The sequence below is a fragment of the Mastigoproctus giganteus genome, chromosome 2 (genome assembly GCF_048544385.1).
Source record: "Mastigoproctus giganteus isolate SK-2022 chromosome 2, ASM4854438v1, whole genome shotgun sequence".
NCBI classification, from domain to species: Eukaryota; Metazoa; Arthropoda; class Arachnida; order Uropygi; family Thelyphonidae; genus Mastigoproctus; species Mastigoproctus giganteus.
Window position 1 is genome coordinate 162,881,141 of NC_143576.1, and position 20,570 is coordinate 162,901,710.

Consider the following 20,570-nt stretch of genomic DNA (forward strand, 5'->3'; position numbering starts at 1 on the left):
CCAACAACTAACAAAAAAAAAAAAAAAAATATATGTATATATATATATATATTATATATATATATATATATATACACACACACACACACATATATTACTATTATACCTAGAGTTAATTTCAAAAACTATTCTGATCATGTTTAATTACAGGATAATTTTGCCTTCACACTATATCTAATGATAATGCTCCTAAAAAGCCAAATAACAAACAACATAACAAACATATCTAATGAAATGCTAATGCCATTGCTTTAGCAGTTGTACATTACCCATTCATTTTAATATACACATATTATGTTACAAAGTTTCTAATGGAGCCTAATCAATGTAAAACAAGCTTAGATATTATAAACTTTTAGAAATTGGCAGGCTTTATTTTATTTTATTTAATATCGATCAGGCCATTGGAACTGAAAGTTTATAATATAATAAGCTTGTTTTATGTCGATTAGGCTGCATTAGAACAAAATTCTTTGTGATAAAATAAGTGTATATGTGTGTGTGTATATACACCTGTATATATAAAATCAGAATTATATATTTTACAAGGTACTACAGCAAATCAGACTGTAACAAATTTATATGAAATTATTAGGATATTATATGAAAACACTTTGAAATCCACCTTCAAGTACTAATATTGTCAAAATGACAGAAGAAAATTAGCTAATGCAGTTTCAGCTATTTAAAAAAAAAAAAAAAAACCTGTGTGTAATATGTTACTTTCACTCACTTCATTTTACAATATTTGCCAACTTTCTGGTTTTTCCAGATTTCCTGAAATCAGTTTGTCTTTTACAAAAAGCTTACTTTTCCAAGATTTCCCAAAATCATGTGCTTTTTACAGAAAGTTTACTTTCCCAAGACGTCTCAAAATTGTATATCTTATGGAATATTACTTTTTCTTCGGGATTTCAGTTAAGTGTGTTATGTTTTTCAAATAACCATGTGTTTTTCAGACATGCCTCTGAATACACTTTCCTACCATTAATATCTGGTCACCTGCATATCTACAAATAAGTTAGATAATAACGAATAGTTAGGTAATTTTATTATCTATTATAATTAACTTATAACTTTTTAAACAACAATATAGCATAATACAAATAAGATAAACTTTATAGGCTAGTACATATTATTGCTGCATAACTGGTGAATTAGAGTAGTGTTATTATTGCACTTAAGTAGCATATTAGTTTAGTGTAGTATTCTCATTTATATTGAATTTAAACGGAAATCATGCCCCAGACTAGAGCAGCAAAGCAACAGGCTCAAAGCAGTGGGAATGCTCTGGCTTTGGGAGGATTGAAGGGGACAATTTTCCTATGAATCATTGCCTGAAGAAATGTGTTGTGCAATGTTTACAGACCATTCTGAAATGGAACATGATATAGCCAAGGGCGATGTCTTTGTGTGTGCTCAGTGTAGAGAGTGTGAAGAAATTAGATGCCAACTCAGTGCTGTGATGGGCCTTTATGGGAGCTTGAAGAGTAGGGTGGATGTCCTCAAAGGTATTAAAATGGGGGGGGGGGGGCACAAGCTCTCATTTGTGCAACTGAATGCCCAGGCTCACACTTGAGCAACAGGCAATACAGCAGCAATCCCCAGGGCAGAATGCACTGGTCCCAAAGGAGGTAGCTATTGTTGGTGACTCTATTGTCAGAGAAATGGGGAATGTATTTCTACCAGTGGCAAGGGGTGAAGATGTAGAGTAGATATCATCTTTTAAGGGCACAAAGTGGCTCTCATTTGTGCAACTGAATGCCCAGGCTCACACTTGAGCAACAGGCAATACAGCAGCAATCCCCAGGGCAGAATGCACTGGTCCCAAAGGAGGTAGCTATTGTTGGTGACTCTATTGTCAGAGAAATGGGGAATGTATTTCTACCAGTGGCAAGGGGTGAAGATGTAGAGTAGATATCATCTTTTAAGGGCACAAAGTGGCCCCGTGTGCCAAGCGAATTCAAGGTCAAGTGTTCCTATTGCAAAATAAACGGTGATTTTCCCAGTGATATAACTTTTTAAGTTATATCATTTACTATCAGCAGTTCATTTATAAACCAGTTCTACATTTGAAAAGCCTCAAGTAAGAACAGAGGGGAACTCACCTTTCTTCTTTATTACATATTCCTTTATTTACTAATCAACTAACTTTTCTATCTGCTTGGCCTCCTTACAGCACTGCTCCTGCCTCCCCGTGGTGGGGCCAGAAACCTGGGAGGGAAAGTTAACCCCCCAGGGCAAAAATGAGCTAACCATGGGTTGCGACGATTATCCTGCACTTGAGCAGCCTGGGGGCTCATCTAGTACTGTCAGCGATGCTGATCATGAATCTAACTATGATGCAACTGTCGCATTATAGCCTTAGTTGCTAATGCGCCAATAAAACCCAACAACCAACCATGATGCAACAAAATCAAAAAGAATGCATAAGAACCTAGAACAACAGGAATGCCCATCAATCCTTATTTTACACTCTGTCAGATAAATCTATGAGCACTTTATCATAATTTTTCATACAGAAATGCTTAGAAAATGTGGCGGGCTCTTCCAAAATGGTAAGAAGACAGATCTGGAGACCCTTTGGTTGAAACATTGAGTCGTAAACATTCTGAGATTCTGCTGAATCTAACAACATTTGGAGGACTACCTGTACAGATCGATCACCCCACATGCAACATTAAACATCTCCAAGGGAGTAATTGCAGAGTGGGATCTGATCAACGTAACAGAAGCTGAACTGGTCCAGGAACATCAAAAATGATTAGGAATGATGGAGATCTTATTCCCACCCACAACATCATTCTGACATTCGGATCACCTATCTTACTATGTAGTGTCAAAGCTGGCTATCTCAGCTGCCGAGTACGACCTTATAATCCGAATCCTATAAGATGCTACAAGTGCCAAAAATTTGGTCACTCGCAAATGGCTTGTGGTTCCAATTTGTGGTTCCAAAGAACATTCACAAACAGACTGTGATGCTAAAACATTTCGCTGTCCTAATTTCAAAGGTGCATATCCAGTCTATTCAAAATCATGTGATCTCTGGAAAACAGGGAAAAAAATCCAGAAGTACAAGGTAGAATGAAAAGTTTCATACCAAGAGGCTAAAAAACATTCTTAATGCACCTAAAAACGCATATGCAGCAGCCATGAAAAAATATCAATCAACGGCAACACAAACTCAAACTGAAATATCAGTTCCCCCAACCATATCGATCGCAGATTGGGCCTGATCTATACTGTCATCATCTATGAAACTGACTCCTAAGGAACAAAAGGTAGTAGACAGAGCCAACAACACCCTGGTCACAGTTCCACCAGCCACACCTCATAGATCATCAGATATTACAAAATTAAAAACAGACTCATCTGAGTGATATTAAAAACAGACTCATCTGAGTGATATTAAAAACAGACTCATCTGAGTCTGTTTTTAATATCACTTTAGTAAACATGGATACCGATAATAATGCAGACCCAAATGAACCTATCCTAGACTTTCATGTAGAAGATGACATGGATACTGGACACCCAAACTTTCCAAGAAGAGAGAAAGTGAAGCTTGATCGCCATAAACAGCCTGGGAATAAAAAAAAAGAGCCAGAAACATCCTCATGTAACAAAATCAAATAATGCATCATATCATACAATGGAGCTGTAGAGGAATTCACAGTAACATTGATGATATCTATGAGCTAATCAATCATTATCATCCTACAGGCATCTGTTTACAAGAGACAAATTTAACACCATATGTATCTCTCAGTTAGAAATTATACTCTTTTTAGGAAAGCCAGAACTGTTACAAATACTGCTCATGGAGGGGTATCCATATTCCTAGATTCAAAAGTACCTTGCGGGCAAATTCCCTTACAAACTTCCATTGAAGCTGTTGTGGTGCGTATAATGATTGGTATTACTGTGACACTTGTCTCTCTCTGAACTGCTCTGACAGACAAAACCTAACTATATTAAATACTGACTCACCAACTTACATTCATCTCTCTGCAGGTACAACCTCTGCAATAGATCTCTCCATCTGCTCTCTGTCCCTCTTTCCTAGTATTGAGTGGCCTTAGACAATCCACTCAGTAGTGATCACTTCCCAGTAATATGTAAAATTCAAATAACACATTCTATAATTTCAGAAAACCCTCATAAAATGGAAATTTTCCAAAGCAGATTGTGCAAAGTTCACTTCCCGTGTGGCCTTTGATGACTAGATCATCAAAACCTCTCCAGTCGACACAGTTACCAATCACATTACAAGGCAAATACTGGCTGCTGCATCTGCTGCTATTCCACAATCACAGTCAACCATCCATAGAACCATAAATTATTAGTGGAATAAAGAGTGTAAGTGTGCAAAAAAAGAAAAAAAAAACAAGTGTGGAATTTGTTTTGCAAACATTCTACTACAGTCAATCATACAAACTACAAAAGACAGAGCCAAGGCCCGTCACGTTAGGAAGAAAGCTAAAAGAGGGGCTCTTGGATTCGATTTGCAAGCTCGATTAATAAAAATACTGACACAAGAATAATATGGAGAAAAATAAAACAGCTAAATGGCAAATTTCCTCCATTATCCTCCCCACTTCTCAACTGGAATGGGCAAGAGCTTTCTACTCCCACAGAGATAGCGAATACCTTAGGGACTGTATTTTCACATTTGTCTGCCTCGACAGCATATGATCCATCATTCCAAAGATCAAAGTATTAGCCAAAAAATCCCAATTGAACTTCAGATCTAGATGTTCTTCACCCTACAATCAACCACTTTAAGAAGCCATATCTACCTCAAAAAACAGTGCTGCAGACCCCGACAGAATATATTACCCAATGCTCCAACACTTAGATAAAAAATCTGTCTCTTCACTGCTCACCTTTTTCAATTGCATCTTCTTTGAGCATTCTTACCCCAGTTCCTAGCATCATATAATTGCTATTATATAGCAATTCCAAAACCAAGGAAAGATCAGTCTGTTCCTCAAAATGATAGACCCATTTCTCTCACCAATTGCTTAAGTAAAACTCTGGAAAAAATAATTCGCCGTCAACTCACATGGTATCTTGACTCCAAAAACCTAATCTCTGATAATCAATTTGGTTTCAGAAAAAATTGATCAGCCCTGGATCTCATGGTCAAAGTAGAAACAAACATCAGGAATGCATTCATCCGAAATGAGCATCTTGTCATGGTATGCCTTCGACACCTCATGGCGTTTTGGTATCCTGAGAGATCTGCATTCCCTTGACCTGAGAGGCCACTTACCATATTTCATACAGAACTTCCTTCAGCACAGGTCCTTTCAAGTTCGATACTGACAAGTCCTCTCCCAAACATATGTACAAGAAAAGGGGTCCCACAGGACTCTGTGCTCAGTGCGCCATCTTATTCGCAATAAGAATAAATCACACAACTGAAAATATTCCCAGCAGTGTGAGTTCATACCTCTATGCCGATGATCTCACCGTTTTATGCAGTTCACAAAACATGACCTTTATTGAGCGGCAGCTACAAATTTAAATTAATAACATTCAGCTATGGATGGCACAGAATGGGTATCGACTCTCATGTTCAAAATCTAAAGTAGTTCACTTTTGTAACAAATGTAAAATGCATCCAGATCCAGAGCTACACTTAAAAATCATTCTATCTCAGTTGTGAACAGCATTCGTCTCCTTGGTCTGATGTTCAATAGAAAATTGAACTTCGTGGAATACATCAAATATTTACAGATGTCATGCCAGAAAAAATGAACATACTCAGAATTATTTCTTCAACGTCATGGGGTGCAGATAGGTACACATTACTTCATTTGTATAGAGCCCTAATCAGTTCTTGCCTTGATTACGGTGCCGCAGTGTATGATTCTGCTAGGAAGAACGTGCTAGCATGGCTTGCCACTATTCAACATTCTGCCCTGAGGATATATATAGGTGCTTATAGAACTTTGCCAATTGAAAGTCTTTTCATTGAAGCTCATTAACTTCCCCTAAGCTTCAGGAGAAAGATGTTACTACTCAACTATACAACTAAAGTCCAAAGTCTACCTATCCATCCCATCAGACTGATATTTAATGACCCTTAGTTCACAATGTACTATAGAAATAAACCCAGGGCAGTTCAGCCTACTGCTCTCAGATTTCAGGCATTATTACAAACTTGGAATATACATTTTGACAAAGTTCTTCAAGATCCAAACAGTCCGGATCCCCCATGGTATTATATTAAACCATCTTGTAACAGTTATTTCCTAAACTGGGGAAAGCACTCTCTAGCAAATGTCAACATACAACTCCACATTGCCCACATATAAAATCATCTGCATTTTACAAAAATGTATACCGATGGGTCAAAATCTGAGAGTAGAGTGGGCGCCACAGCTGTCTTCCCTCATAAAACCTCTGTATCACTTCCCAATGAATGCAGCAGCTATACAGATGAATTATACGCCATCAAACTTGCAAATAGAAAATATTCTCCATCTGTCCATCCATAAAAGCATGATATATACGGACTCCCAGAGTGCGCTTTTAGCTTTACAGAACATTTCTTCTCAAACACATCCTTTAATAAAATTCATAAAATCCAAACTGATGCATATCCAAGAACTCCATCTTGTGGTATTTTCTGCTGGATCCCAGGCCATGCTGGGATACCAGGAAATGAATGTGCGGATTATACCGCTAAGCATCCATCTAAGAGAGAATCATCACAGTATTATGTTCCATATCTTGACTACAAAAGTAATATACAAAGAATATGTAGGGAACAGTGTAGGGAATATGTAGAGAAAAATATGTAGGGCCCAAATGCATATAAAATCCTCCAAATAAAACCTGAACTGCAGTTATGGTCCTCCAGCTTCCATGTAAACAGAAGGGAGGAAGCATTCTTAACCAAAGCACAAATTGGCCACAGTCAACTTACCCACCTTTATCTCCTCATAGGTAATGATCCTCCACAATGAATACAGTGCAACTCTCCTCTTACAATGAAACACATTCTTGTTGAGTGTACTTTGTACAACACTGCCTGCCAAGTCTCATTTAGCTTTCTTCTGAATCTTAAAGAATCCCTGACACCCTAACGATGCTAATCTGCTGGAATTTTTCCACTTTATTAATTAAACAGATAAAATTATATCACCGGTTTTGACTGATGTCATAACAGTCACTATGCATGTGTAACATTCATAATGTTGATTAGTGCAATATGGCCTAAGTTGCCCTTGCATCAAAAAAAAAAAAAAAACACAAGTGCACAAAAGTTGATAACATTGTACATGTTGTCACTAATGGTATTAAGTGTAGAGGGATCTGCTGACTTATTTAATAAGTACAGCACAATGTTGAGGAAAAGTTGCAAGTTATGATTGAATTTGAAAGTGTCTACAATTCTGCTGAGGCATGTTAGGAGGGAGTATATGATGAGAGCCTTGTCAAACAATTTGGCCTTGGAGAGACTGTTTAAGGCTCATGGGGTAGAATTTTTTTTTACCGTGGTCTGTGCTTATTAACAGAAGAGACTGAATCAGGAGAGATAGATAGAAAGGATGCAAGAATATTTGCTGATGCTATTGAGGCAACGTTAGCTGGCTTGGAAAACTGCTAGCTTGGGGGATACAGAGACTAATAGATTAGCCATAGGCAGAGGTGAAAGTGATACTTGCACTGTTTCTATTGGAACATACAGCAGCCTAGAAAACAAGGTACTGGGGATTTCAAAACCTGCTGTGAGTCATCATGGAACAAGTAAATACATGGGTTGTGTTAGGGTAATAAGAGTAAGAACAGGTGCTTGTATATTTCCATGTATACCAATGCTAGGAGCACAGTAAATAAATTTGAACTGCTTGTCGAGTCATCAAATGCAGACATTGTGGGGATATCAGAGACATGATGTCACTCAGATATAAGGGATTGCAGAATTTGAATATGGGAAATCTAATGCATACAGAAAGGAAAGACAGGTAGGAGAGACGGTTATGCTCTTAGTGAATAAGCACATAAAATCTAAGACAGAGCATCCAGTTGACATGGGTGGCTAGGGCAATGTTGAGTCAGTTTGGTGTTTGGTCTTAAAACTTTCGTAAGTTGTAAGCACTGGGAAAACAGAAATGAGAGTAGGAGTGTGCTATGGGTCCAATGACTCTGTTAAGTACAGCTCTACAGAGAAATGGCATGGGACATTAAATCAGAATGTCTTATAATGAGGGATTTTGACTTTCCAGATATTGGCTTGAACTTGTGGGTTGGTGACTCACACACCAGTAAGATTTTTGTGGATTTATTGAATGACTATTTTCTGCAGCAGCATGTTAGATAGACAACAAGAAAGTAATACTCTCTCTTATTGCTACTAAATGTAACTTGCCCTTAATGCCACATATGCAATATTAAGGGCCAGTTACTGAGATGATAATTCATGCATTAAGAATATGCAGATAAAAGAATCAATAGACAGCAGTGATCACAGTGGTTTTATGTGGGATTTACTTAAAAATGTAATTACCATCAATGGTAAAGGGAAGGTTTTTGTTTTCGTAAAGGTGACTACAGTGGTCTCAGACAGTTTTTAAATTCTATACAGTGGGACCAATTCACGATGTCATAAATATATTCTAAATGGGAAGTGTTCAAGGAAATAATCATAGAAGCTGCTAGACTTTTCATACTAAGAAATACCTAACAGGATGCCAGAACTAATGAAACTCATTGCAGAGAAGAAACATGCTCGAGATGCATATAAATAATTGGGTGACACAGAAGCCTATAGTAGGTGTAAACTATCTGCAATCAAGTCTCAAAGGATATTAGGAAGCAAGAAAGAAGTTTGTAGATTGCATCCTATGCATGAAAGCTAAGGCGAATTGCGAAATTGCATCCTCTGCCAAAGATTGCACAGGATGCAAAAAAAATAGCAAATACTTCTTTTATTATGTAAACTCTAGAAGGAAGCGGTTGAATCACATAGGTCCACTTAATATCATAGTAATACAGGACCATCTAGACAGGGGTGCAGTTATAGTTCAGTCAGAGCATGTGTTTGTCTTGTGTCCCCTCTTCTGAGACATGACGTGGGATTTGTTGACATCAGCAGCTGGTCTGGCCAGTGTGGGATTACTAACAGAGAAGCATTGCATCTCCAGAGTGTGATCTCTTCCCCCCCACATAGGGCCCCCTTGCCCTATTACTTTACTCTCCCACAAACCCTATCTCCCTTCCTCACCTCCTATCCCAGCCTTTTTGCCAGGTGGACTCTACCGTCGCAGATCTTTTCCTGTTCTAAACAGTCCTCCGTTGTGGAGGATGGGCTCCTTCCATAGGGGTGCCCCTGTATTCCTTTAACTTCTTTCCAGGTGGAAAGTCTTCCTGTGATCATCCACCTTTTTTATCTTCATCTGTTCCTCTTCTCCTCATGGCTCCCCAGCTTCCTTTTTCACTTTTCAGATTCCTTCCCCCAGAGGGGCCTTGGGGGACTCTGAAAAGTGACCCTGACAAGCTAAGATGTCATCCAGTGTTTGCCCCATCCAGAGACCTTTCTATTCCCTAATGCACCTGGCTTGCCTCCCCAGGGCAGAGGATGGGCAACATGGTATCAACTAGGGGGCCCCTACAGCTAAATGGCCAGAGGAACAATAAACCAACACAACCCTATACTACAGTGACAACACTAAAACTTACACTACTACCTCTGGCCTTTACAGAGTTTGTACTGCAATACAGAGTATACAAACACAGAGGTGGGGGGGGGGTGACTCCGAGTGTTGCTTGACAATCAACACTATGTCCAGGATGTCTGGATAGACCTCAGCATTCATGGTTTTGTCCAAAACAATCAATGGTCCCAGTCCATATCATGATAAATAGCTCCATATCATAATGCTGTCTCTGCTAAATTTAATTGGTAGGATCATAAATCTGGCACTGGCAGGTAGCTTTCTCTGGACATCTGCCACACCCAAGCACCACCGTCAGACTAGTAGCCCATGTACTGCAATATAGTCTTGTTACTCCAAAGCACAGCTTTCCATTGGTCTACTTTCTAAGAACAACAGGCATTACACCAACCTAGATAGCATCTGGCATTAGTTGATTGGTTGTTTGTAAACAGCTATATGACTGTGTTAACCCATATCACGCAGCATCCTATGTACTGTTGCTGACATGTCTCGATCAACTCACAGAGGGCCTGTATTTGCAATGACAATGTTTACCTGTGTTCTGAGAGAACGTTTCTTTGTAGGACTTTCCTATCACATTATGTTAGCTTTAGAGGTTATCTGGGTCATTTCATAATGGTTTCAGCACTAGCCCACTTCCATTTGCAGATCACATCACCAGTCGTTGATCTAGGGATCTTCAGTGCTATTGAAATGTCACTTACAGACTGATTGCTTATGAGGCCTGTTATCATTCTGTGCTGGAACTGTCTTAACTTCATCAATCGTGGCATCTTGAATTCACAGTCATAATACTGTCTCCTCAAAGGCCTATAGAGTATATTTATAATTATTCCCAACATATGGTGCTTGGATATCAATTGAAGGGTGTCTGGATATTAATGGTACGGCAATGTATGTTTATATAGGCTCATGAACTTCATTTGGTGGCTGCAGCTCTGTTCATATTTCGTTCAGAGAAGAGCATATATAATCTATTAAAATCGTATGCTCAGTATACGTGGTTTTGGTTTCATTTTCTATAAATAACATATTATCATCATCTGCATGTTCACTGTGATTTACCTGTGCTGTTATGTACAGGTTTTGAAAAATGTATTAGGTTGATGTTTCTAGCTCTTGAAAAAAAATAAACATTGAATGTGCAACTTACCTGTGGATTATATTATTTTCTCCAAGTGTATCAATTTTCTCCTAATGTATCAATTTATGTGGAATAAAAAAAATTCTTGTATTTCATACTACGAGAAAGTGCTACTTTTTATTTAAAGTGCTCTCCATATATGGACAAAGTTAAAAGAATTAGGGATATTATAGAGATAGAAGGGCAAAAGGAAATCTTGTAAAATTGGGTTTTCTAAATACAGTAGACTCTCGATTTTCCGGGATGTATGGTAAAAAAAAATCCTGGATAATCGATTTCCCGGTTAATCCAAAAATATTGAAAAATGTTCAGCAACCTATGTAAAAAATATGGCAATAGATAAAAAATGATAAATAGTAGATAAGCGATAGATAATAGATAAAAAAATTTCCCAGTTAATCCAAAAATATCAAAAAATGTTCAGCAACCATATGTAAAAAATATGGTGATAGATAAAAAATGAAAAACTTAACACATACTATTCACGTGTCCAATATGATGCTTCCCTTTATTTTTTAAGATGTCGTGTATGGTTTGGACACCAACATGATAATGGTTCATTAAAGATTTAATGCATGCATGATTTTCAAACTTTTGAAAAATTTCAAGTTTTTGTTCAATTGAAAACAACTCTTTTTCATTTATCCATCATTTTCACAATTTCTAAACAAAAAAAATATTTGCTATAAAAAAAATTTTGACATCCCTGATATAAAAAAAATGAAACAAAATTTGTGTTTTTGTAGTACGACGGAACACAACATTCGACTCAATGCACTAAAACAAACTGAACATTTGTTCTCTCTCTCTCTCTCTCTCTCTCTCTCTCTCTCTCTCTCTCTCTCTCTCTCTCTCTCTCTCTCTCTCTCTCTCTCTCTTTTTTTTTTTTTTTTGAGTGGTGGGTGTGAAGACAGCGGGAGTTGTGGGATAATAGGTACATTAATCTCCCAATCACGACTTATAATACTGCTTCATGTTGCGACTGCAAAGCATCTGTTTCTATATATTCTATTCATTACTTGAATTTTATGATTTCCAGTTAATTTTTTTAAAAAAAATTTTTTTTTTTTTAATTTGGAGTCTTGAAGTGTCCCGGTAAATCGAGAGTCTACTCTGTACTGGACTTTGGCTCAGGAATAAATGTTAAGAGAGCATTTATTTTGTTAGCAGTCAGTCATTTGAGATGCGCTATTGAAATGTATGAAGTCTTCGAAATAAGTTTGGTAATTTTTCAGATTTGAAAATCTGTTTGACTTTATAAGTATTTTGAAAACTTCGTTTTCTCCAGAGAAATCAATTAAGGAATTTTGTTGCAGCTTTGGTTATCATAGCAAGGTAAATAATTGTATGACTAATTCTTTGAAGATCTTTCAATAATTTTTAAATATAATTTTGAAGTTTGGTGCTTCAGTTATTTGTCTCACTAAGTTAGAGGTGTTGCATAACTTTTTTTGAACTCTTTTTTGCAGTTTGTTTCGAGCACTGTGGTCTATTTTTTCCCACTCTCCTCCTCTCCTAATTGCAATGAATAGTGATTAGCTATTTTATGAATTCCAGTTGTTCTGAAAGGTGCAGCATGGCCTAATGTAGTGCATCAGTAAATCTTAACAAGAACACAGGATGAGTTCACATATTAAACCCCTTGAATTAAGGTCATAGGATTTTTAGAATGGTACATAAGCAAGGGCTTTAACTTAATCATCAGCTACATTTGCACCAAAACAGACCCCACCTGTCCTTGGCAGTAAAGATGCTGGAGGTAATTTTTTCCCAAAAAAAAAGCCATCTCATCAACGTTGAAAATGAAAGCAATAATCCTTCATCTTAAATAAGTCTGGCTAGTTGTTTTTTCGGGAAATCACTGGCTGCATGACTATCTGCACTAGCAGCTTCATCTTGCACTTTAATATTATTTAAGTTTTTTTTTTTTGTTGTTTTTTTTTTGCTCACATCTCAAACCCTTGAAACCAACTCCATTTTATGCTATAAATATCTCAGCATCCGCCTCTTTTGGTTGGTTATTTCTTTAAATGGTCAAAAGGGTTTTAAAGTCCATTGCACAAATAAGCTTGGTGGTGCAGTGCATTGAATCTCATCATTAATCTTAATTTGGTGGAGTTTCTCATCCTCCAACACTAAGGCACCTCCATAGCCAGGTGGAAAGGAGCAGCAGTGCGTAGCACACGCTTCTTGATTAGACCGGGGTTCGAGCCCGTCACCACCAAATACAGAGGATGCGGTAAGGTCAGGGAATGACCACCGCATATTCCCAGCCTGGATAAAGGGTGAGGGTTGACGTCAGGAAGGGCATCCGGCCATAAAAATTGCATGCCAAAACAATAAAAACGCTGACCCCATATAATAATGGGAAAAGGAGAGGACAAAAAAAAAAAAAAAACTGTATATTAATCGATTAAGTTACCACCCAAAGTGCAGTTCAGTTATTCAACTATTAGCACTGTCTGTTATATTAAAATTAATATTGAATTAACTTAATGGTTAACTATTAAACTAATAGTCCAAATTCAAAAATAGTAAAGAATTTTTAATATTAAAAGTAGGAAATTACAGTCACTGAAGAAGTGGTACTGGAAGCACCATGTTCAAGGTTTAGGTCTAAATGGAAGTCAGATGAAACAGATGTAACAGAGAAGAGAAGAAAAATGCATGGGATGCATATAAATTATCAGGCAACACAGAAGCCTATGGTAGATATAAGCTGGTGTGTAATCAAGTCATAAAGGAGGTTAGGCAAGCGAAGGCAGCTTACAAGAAATCTTTGGCAAAGGATGCTAAGAAACACAGCAAGTATGTCTTTACTTATATAAACTCTAGAAGGAAGGGGATGAATCAGATTGGTCCACTTGATATCGATGGTTCGATTGTTGATGATCCTGCTCAGATGGCAAACAAACTGAATGAGTATTTTGCCTCTATATTCACACATGAGGAATTCTGTAGGGAAGTGGAGGACAGAAGCTTATTAAACTCTAACAGGGAGCTTAATGATTTTGTAATAACTGAGAGCAAAGTGGAGCAGAAATTTTTGAACTTAAACATAAGAAAGGCACCTGGGGTGGATGGGATCTATCCAGTTATATTAAAGTAGGTGGCAAAGGAAGTAAGCAAACCCTTAGCCATAATTATGAGTGCATCCTTGGACTTGGTGGGGGGAGTACCCACCGACTGGAGATGTGCAAATATGTCCCTAATTCACAAAGGGGATCAAAGGGTGACATAAGTAATTACAGACCTATTAGTTTAACTTCTGTTCTGGGAAAAATAATGGAACCACTGGTTAAAGAAGCATTGCAGGATCATCTAGACAAGACTGCAGTAATAATTCAGTTACAGCATGGGTTTCTTAAGGGAAAGTCTTGCCTGACAAATTTGATTGGATCCTATGATGTGGTTACAAAGGAACTGGATGAAAAAAATAATTTTGTTATCATATACTTGGGTTTCAGGAACGCTTTTGATACTTTTGCACATGGAAGACTACTGTACAAATTGGAGCGATATATCAATAAGGGCCAGTTGCTACAATGGATAAAGGGATGGTTGAGTGATAATAAATGGACATTGCTCTTTGTGGACTAATGTTATTAGCAGAGTCCCCCAGGGTTTGGTGTTGGGCCCACTTTTGTTTTGTATATTTATCAATAATGTTGTTGAATGTATATCAGGCTTAATGTCCAAGTTTGCAGATGATACAAAGGTTGGCAGGGTTGTTAATGACAGTGTGCTACTGAAACAGGATCTAGAAAAGTTGGCAGATGTGCTGAGAAGTTGCAACTGAAGTTTAATATTGACAAATGCGAAGTACTACATATTGGTAGAAGTAACCCCCAGAGAAATGTATCAACTGTGTGGTACTACACTTAGGGTTGTAGAAAATGAAAAAACCTAGGAGTAATTGTGCAGTCTGTTATGAAGTTTACTGAGCAATGCAGACAGGCTGGCAGAGCAGGTCATGGGTTCTTATCAATGAGATACAGGAATTTTGCTAGTAAGGAAAAGGTGATTATCTCTTTGTATAAGGGATCTGTCAGGCCACGCCTTTAGTTCTGCATACTGGTCTGGAGGCTTTATTTTAGGATGGGTGTAGAGTTGCTTGGGCAAGTACAGAGAAGGGCAACAAGATTGGTGATGGGAATGAAGGGGTCCTCTTACCAAGACAGGCTTAAGTTCTGCAAATTTCAGAATCTGGGGATACTAGGCACCTGTGAGGTGATTTGATTGAGGTGAATGGGTTGAGTAGGCTCAATTCTGATGGGTTTCTTCTACATGCTCAGATTACGAACCCGAGGGGGCATAAATTCAAATTTAGATAAGACAGTTGTAGAATAGATGTGTGGAAATTTGCCTTTAGCTAGCAGGTATTTGATTGCTGGAACAAACTTCCATCTGTCTTTATCGAAGTTGATAGCTTAAATCAATTCAAGGAGAAACTGGACAAACTTTTAGAGAGGATGGATGTGTGAAAAAAAAAATTTATTTATTTTTTTGGCTTATGCTTGCTTTCTTGCATCACATGCTTCTACTACTACTACTACTTCCGAGAATAATCTGTACTGCTTTAAGAAATTAAAGGCAGATTACTCTCTACATAGACTGAAGTGCTTATTTTCTCACTAATTTCAAAGGATGTCGCCTCATATCATAAAAGATTACTCAGTTTTCTGCAGTGACTAACAATGAAAACAAAATACATATTACCAAAGTACTAAAATTGTTAAGAAGTCTGCAGGCAAACCAAGCAAATATAATGCAAATTACTGCTGGTCACAAATTGAAGCTTTGATCCACGCTGTGTGAGCGACTTTAAATCTGATCAAAACTGAATCAATAAGAGAGTGGCATATCAGTTGGGAGTATGGCAGAAGAAGAATGTGTAGGAATAGGGAGAATCACCAAAAAATTTCAGTGTAAATAAATCCTTAAATTCAAGTTGCAAGTTGTTAGTCTAGAAATTTGTAGCATAGGTTTAAATTTTGGTTGTATCAATGGGATTGTAAGTTAAGAAATTCATAAGTTGGGATGGTGTAAGTTGAGGTGTGACTGTAATTGAATAGCACACTTATTTTCCACATGATATTTTTATTTAACCTGGCAGTGGTGATGCAACTGATTATAACTGGCTGTTGGTTTACATGGTTAACATTCATACCCTTTTCATATTAAATTTTTACCTGATTGAAATTACTATTTAATAAAGAAATTACTTTCCCAGCTGTCAGAATATTATTTATCTGGATCTTTGTGAAAATAACCTACAGCTAATATGTAGGTCATGCTTTATCTTGAGTTTTATGCGTTGCTGCTAAAATATCCAAGCTGTTTATTATAGAATTCATCGAACCATGTATGACAGATAACATTATCAGTGCTATCTGTGGATAACACCAGCCATACTGATGTGATAAAAATATTGCTGAAAAAAAGATCCAGAAATTTGACATTTACAAGAAGTTTTTGTAGTAACTTATGTAATAGTGATTTCATCATTGTTATTATTTTTTTAATAAATTTTTCATGAATAATTATCAGCTTTAATGGCAAAGGTGGTTCTTATTATACCGAAATGATAAATAAAGACATGATCAAATTAACTCTCTGCTTTATTTATAATTTGTTGTATATAAGTGGAGTCATGATTTTGATACAAAGTTGTACTAAAAAAACGACAAAGACTGATAGTTTTTCAAAAGCTCAGTTTTTATAAGTTTAATTGTTAAAACGGAAGTCGTTTTAGTTGTGGAAAAAAAAAAAAAACCAGCATCAGGTAACTTTTAAAATGTATTCACTTATTTACATATTTGCCACCAATTATGTTCATTGACAGAGACCCTTTCAGATCTGTAGTCAAATCTAATGTCAGCATAAAAGCAAATAAGATTATGCATCTAATGTTTATTCATCAAAATATAGATAACACAGAGGACTCCATTGGCAGTATATGTATATTTCACTAAAATGCAACACAATAAAAATATATCAGTGAAATAAATGCAGAATTACTGCATGCTTACCTGAAAATACTTATGAATTTTCAACTAGCCCAGAATTATTGGTATGGCTGTATTAATTATTGGTATGGCCATTTAATTTTTATTCCAGCTTTTTTTCATGTAATAAACTAACAAAAGTTACATAGAACTATGAAGTACAGATGCAAAATTAACAACAAAATATAATCTTCAGTTGTTCTTTACTTAGGGGCTTAGAGGGGAACAGGTATCCTGTGTGTTATCAGACACTCAGCCTAAAACACTGATGGATCCAATATCTCTCTATTACAGAAGATTTAGGAGAAGTCTGGTTGGCCTGTCTCCCTAAAATCCACTCATGCACACCTTCTCGTCGATGGTAAGCCCTGTTATGTCACTTAGGTGGCAACGAACGTGTAGAGTGGTTCTCTTCAAGACGCCTGGTCAGCGTGAAGAGGAAAAGACCAAACCCTCCAGCATGAGAGCACAACAATACAAATGGCCCTCAGTTCCCAGCAGCTTTCACTCTCCCTCTTACGGCAGCGAGAGGATCAGAGTGGAAGCAGAGGGTGCTAAGAATCTCTGGGTATGACCAGGCTGCCATGCACGGAAACTGAACCTGGCCTGTTATAACGTACGATCACTCATCGGTGAAGACAGGATATTAGAGCTGGAAAAGGAATTAGAAAATGTGAATTGGAATATCATCGGTTTGGCTGAAACAAGAAGAAGAAATGAATCACTTATAAGTTTATCAAGTGGAAATCTGCTGTATACCAATGGAAACAGTGAAAGGAGTGAAGGTGGAGTTGGGTTTCTGATCCATAAAGATTTTAAAAACAACATTTTGGAATTCAAAAGTACATCACCAAGGGTGTCAAGACTAATACTCAAGATTTCTAAGAGGTACAAGCTAAAGATTATAATGATTTATGCACCAACATCGAGCCATGATGATGAAGAGGTTGAAGAAATGTACACGGAAATTGAGAATCTTCTAGATGAGCAGAAAACCCACTACACTATTATTATGGGGGACTTCAATGCTAAGGTTGGAAAAAGGAAAAACAGCGCAGAAAGAGGAACTATAGGAAATTTTGGAATTGGTGAAAGAAATAAAAGAGGTAAAGACTTGTGGAATTTGCAGAATCTCAAGGACTGTCACTAATGAACACTTTTTTCAAGAAAACGGTGAACAGAAAGTGGACATGGAAGAGTCCAAATGGATTAACAACTAATGAAATCGACTTCATCCTCACTAACAGAAGCTATATTGTGAATGATGTTACCGTCCTGAATAAGGTAAATGTTGGAAGTGATCACAGAATGTTAAGATGTACACTTGATATAGATTTAGGAAAGGAAAGGAAAAAACTGACTCGAGTAAATAATACAAAGGTCTTTGAGATAACAGAGGAGGAGAAAAAGCAGTATGTACTGGAACTTAAAAACAAGTTTGAGCTTCTGCAGACTGCTCAGGACCAAGATATCGACGAGGAATATTACAACTTTCTGGAAGTGATAAAGCCCAAGAAACCTATAAGGAAACAGAAATCCAAAGAAGAAAAAATTAGTCAAGAAACACTTGTCATGATGAACCGAGGACGACAAATGAAGAGCAAGAAAAACACTGACAGGGAGAAAATTGAGTATACTGAGTTATGCAAAGCCATTAGAAAGAGACTCAGAGAGGACATAAGATTTAACACAAGAAAAGTAGAACAAGCATTAAGGGAAAACAAAGGATTTAAATCAGCAGCCATGAGCAGTAATACAGAAAGAGAAATGATACTGAAACTGAAGAATAGCGACGGTGTACTTATAAACAGCAGAGAAAGCATAATTCAAATAGCAGAAGACTACTGTAGAGAATTATATACAAGGAGTGAGGGAATGATACCAGCAGTGGGGAAGATGGATTGTAAAGTAGCAACACATACGACATACCCGATATTCTTCCTGATGAGGTAGAACATGCATTGAAGAAAATGAAGAATCAGAAAGCCCCGGGGGAAGATGAAGTTACTGTAGAGTTGTTAAAATTGGGAGGAAGAGACATAACACAAAAACTGGCAAGGCTCTTCACAAAGTGCATTAGAAAAGGTGTGACGCCTAAGCAGTGGAATAATGCAATCATAGTTTTGCTGCATAAGAAATTATAGACCAATTAGCTTGTTATCCCACATCTACAAGTTGTTCACAAGGGTCATTACTAACAGATTAGAAAGAATACTTGATGAGAATCAACAGAAAGAGCAAGCTGGCTTTAGGACAGGATTCTCAACTATGGATCACCGTCATGTAATATCACAGCTAATGGAGAAAGCAAATGAATATAAAACACCATTATGCCTGGCATTTGTGGATTATGAAAAGGCATTTGACTCCATACAGCATAAGGCAATGTTTCGGGCACTGGAAAGACCAGGCATTGATACCCCATATATTATGATTTTGAAGAAAATATATGAGAGTGCTACCTCCTTTATTAGACTAGACAAAGACAGTAGGAAATTTAAAATCGAGAAAGGAGTTCGACAAGGAGACACAATATCTCCGAAGCTGTTTACTGCTGCCCTTGAGGAAGCTTTCAGAGGATTAGACTGGTCACAGAAAGGAGTCAATGTGAACGGAGAGTACCTAAACCATTTACGATTTGCAGATGACATTGTGGTTATAAGCCACGATCCCAAAGAATTAGAGGAAAATCTTAATCAGTTATGCACAGTTAGTAAGGATTTTGGACTAAAGATGAATATGGCTAAAACAAAAGTAATGATGAACAAGTATGCCACGGAAAGGGAAATAACGATTGAAGGAGCAGTAATTGAAAAGGTGGAGTCATTACAAGTTATTAGCTGTAATAATGATAAATGGCTGGAAGTCAAGAGAAGAATAAATTTTGGATGGATAGCATTCAGGAAATATAGTCACATACTGAAGAGCAATATCCCAGTTTGTCTGAAACGTAAAATAATGAATCAATGTATACTCCCCACCATGACTTATGGAAGCGAAACTTGGGCACTCACCAAAAGAATGGAAGAGAAGCTGAGAACTACACAGCGAAGAATGGAACGAATTATATTGGGAATCAGACTGTTAGATAAGAAGAGAAACACATGGATTAGGCAACAAACTCAAGTAAAGGACATTCTTATCAAAACTAAAGAACTAAAATGGTCTTGGGCAGGACACATAGCTCGAAGACATGATGACAGATGGAATAAGAAAATTACAGAATGGTATCCAAGAGGAGCTAGAAGAAAACCTGGAAGACAAAGTCGGAGATGGATAGATGAAATTCATGAGTTTTTGGGTAGTAAATGGATTGCCAGTGCTCAAAACAGAAGGAACTGGAAAGTTGCTGGAGAGGCCTTCATCCTGCAGTGGATTGAAAATGGCTGATGATGATGATGATGTTCTTTACACTCTTTAATAATTAATGAGTAATAAGCAAGCCTTTTCATTACCCCATGTTTCCAAATTTCTATTGAAAAACTTTGTAGCTTCCTGAAATGGTGTATTTCCTAATGCTAATAGACTAATATCATGGTATGGTCCCCTAATAATTAAACACTGTGAAAGCATTATGCTTTTGAATTCATGCGATTAACTTTTATCCTTTATTTTAATTAATTATAAATTAATTATTGGATGTATTGAATATAAATCTATATAAATCAAAAACATGAGATGAAAAAATGGAGGGCCTCTCCTCACGTTACAGACATCAGGCTT

General features: G+C 37.1%; 1 protein-coding gene across 3 annotated transcripts in view; it reads left to right on the forward strand.

Annotated features, from left to right (window-relative positions):
* The window catches only part of Dora (zinc finger SWIM domain-containing dorado), a 729,579-nt gene that overhangs the window by 235,554 nt on the left and 473,455 nt on the right, over positions 1-20,570 (forward strand). The gene's annotated exons all lie outside the window — the stretch shown is intronic.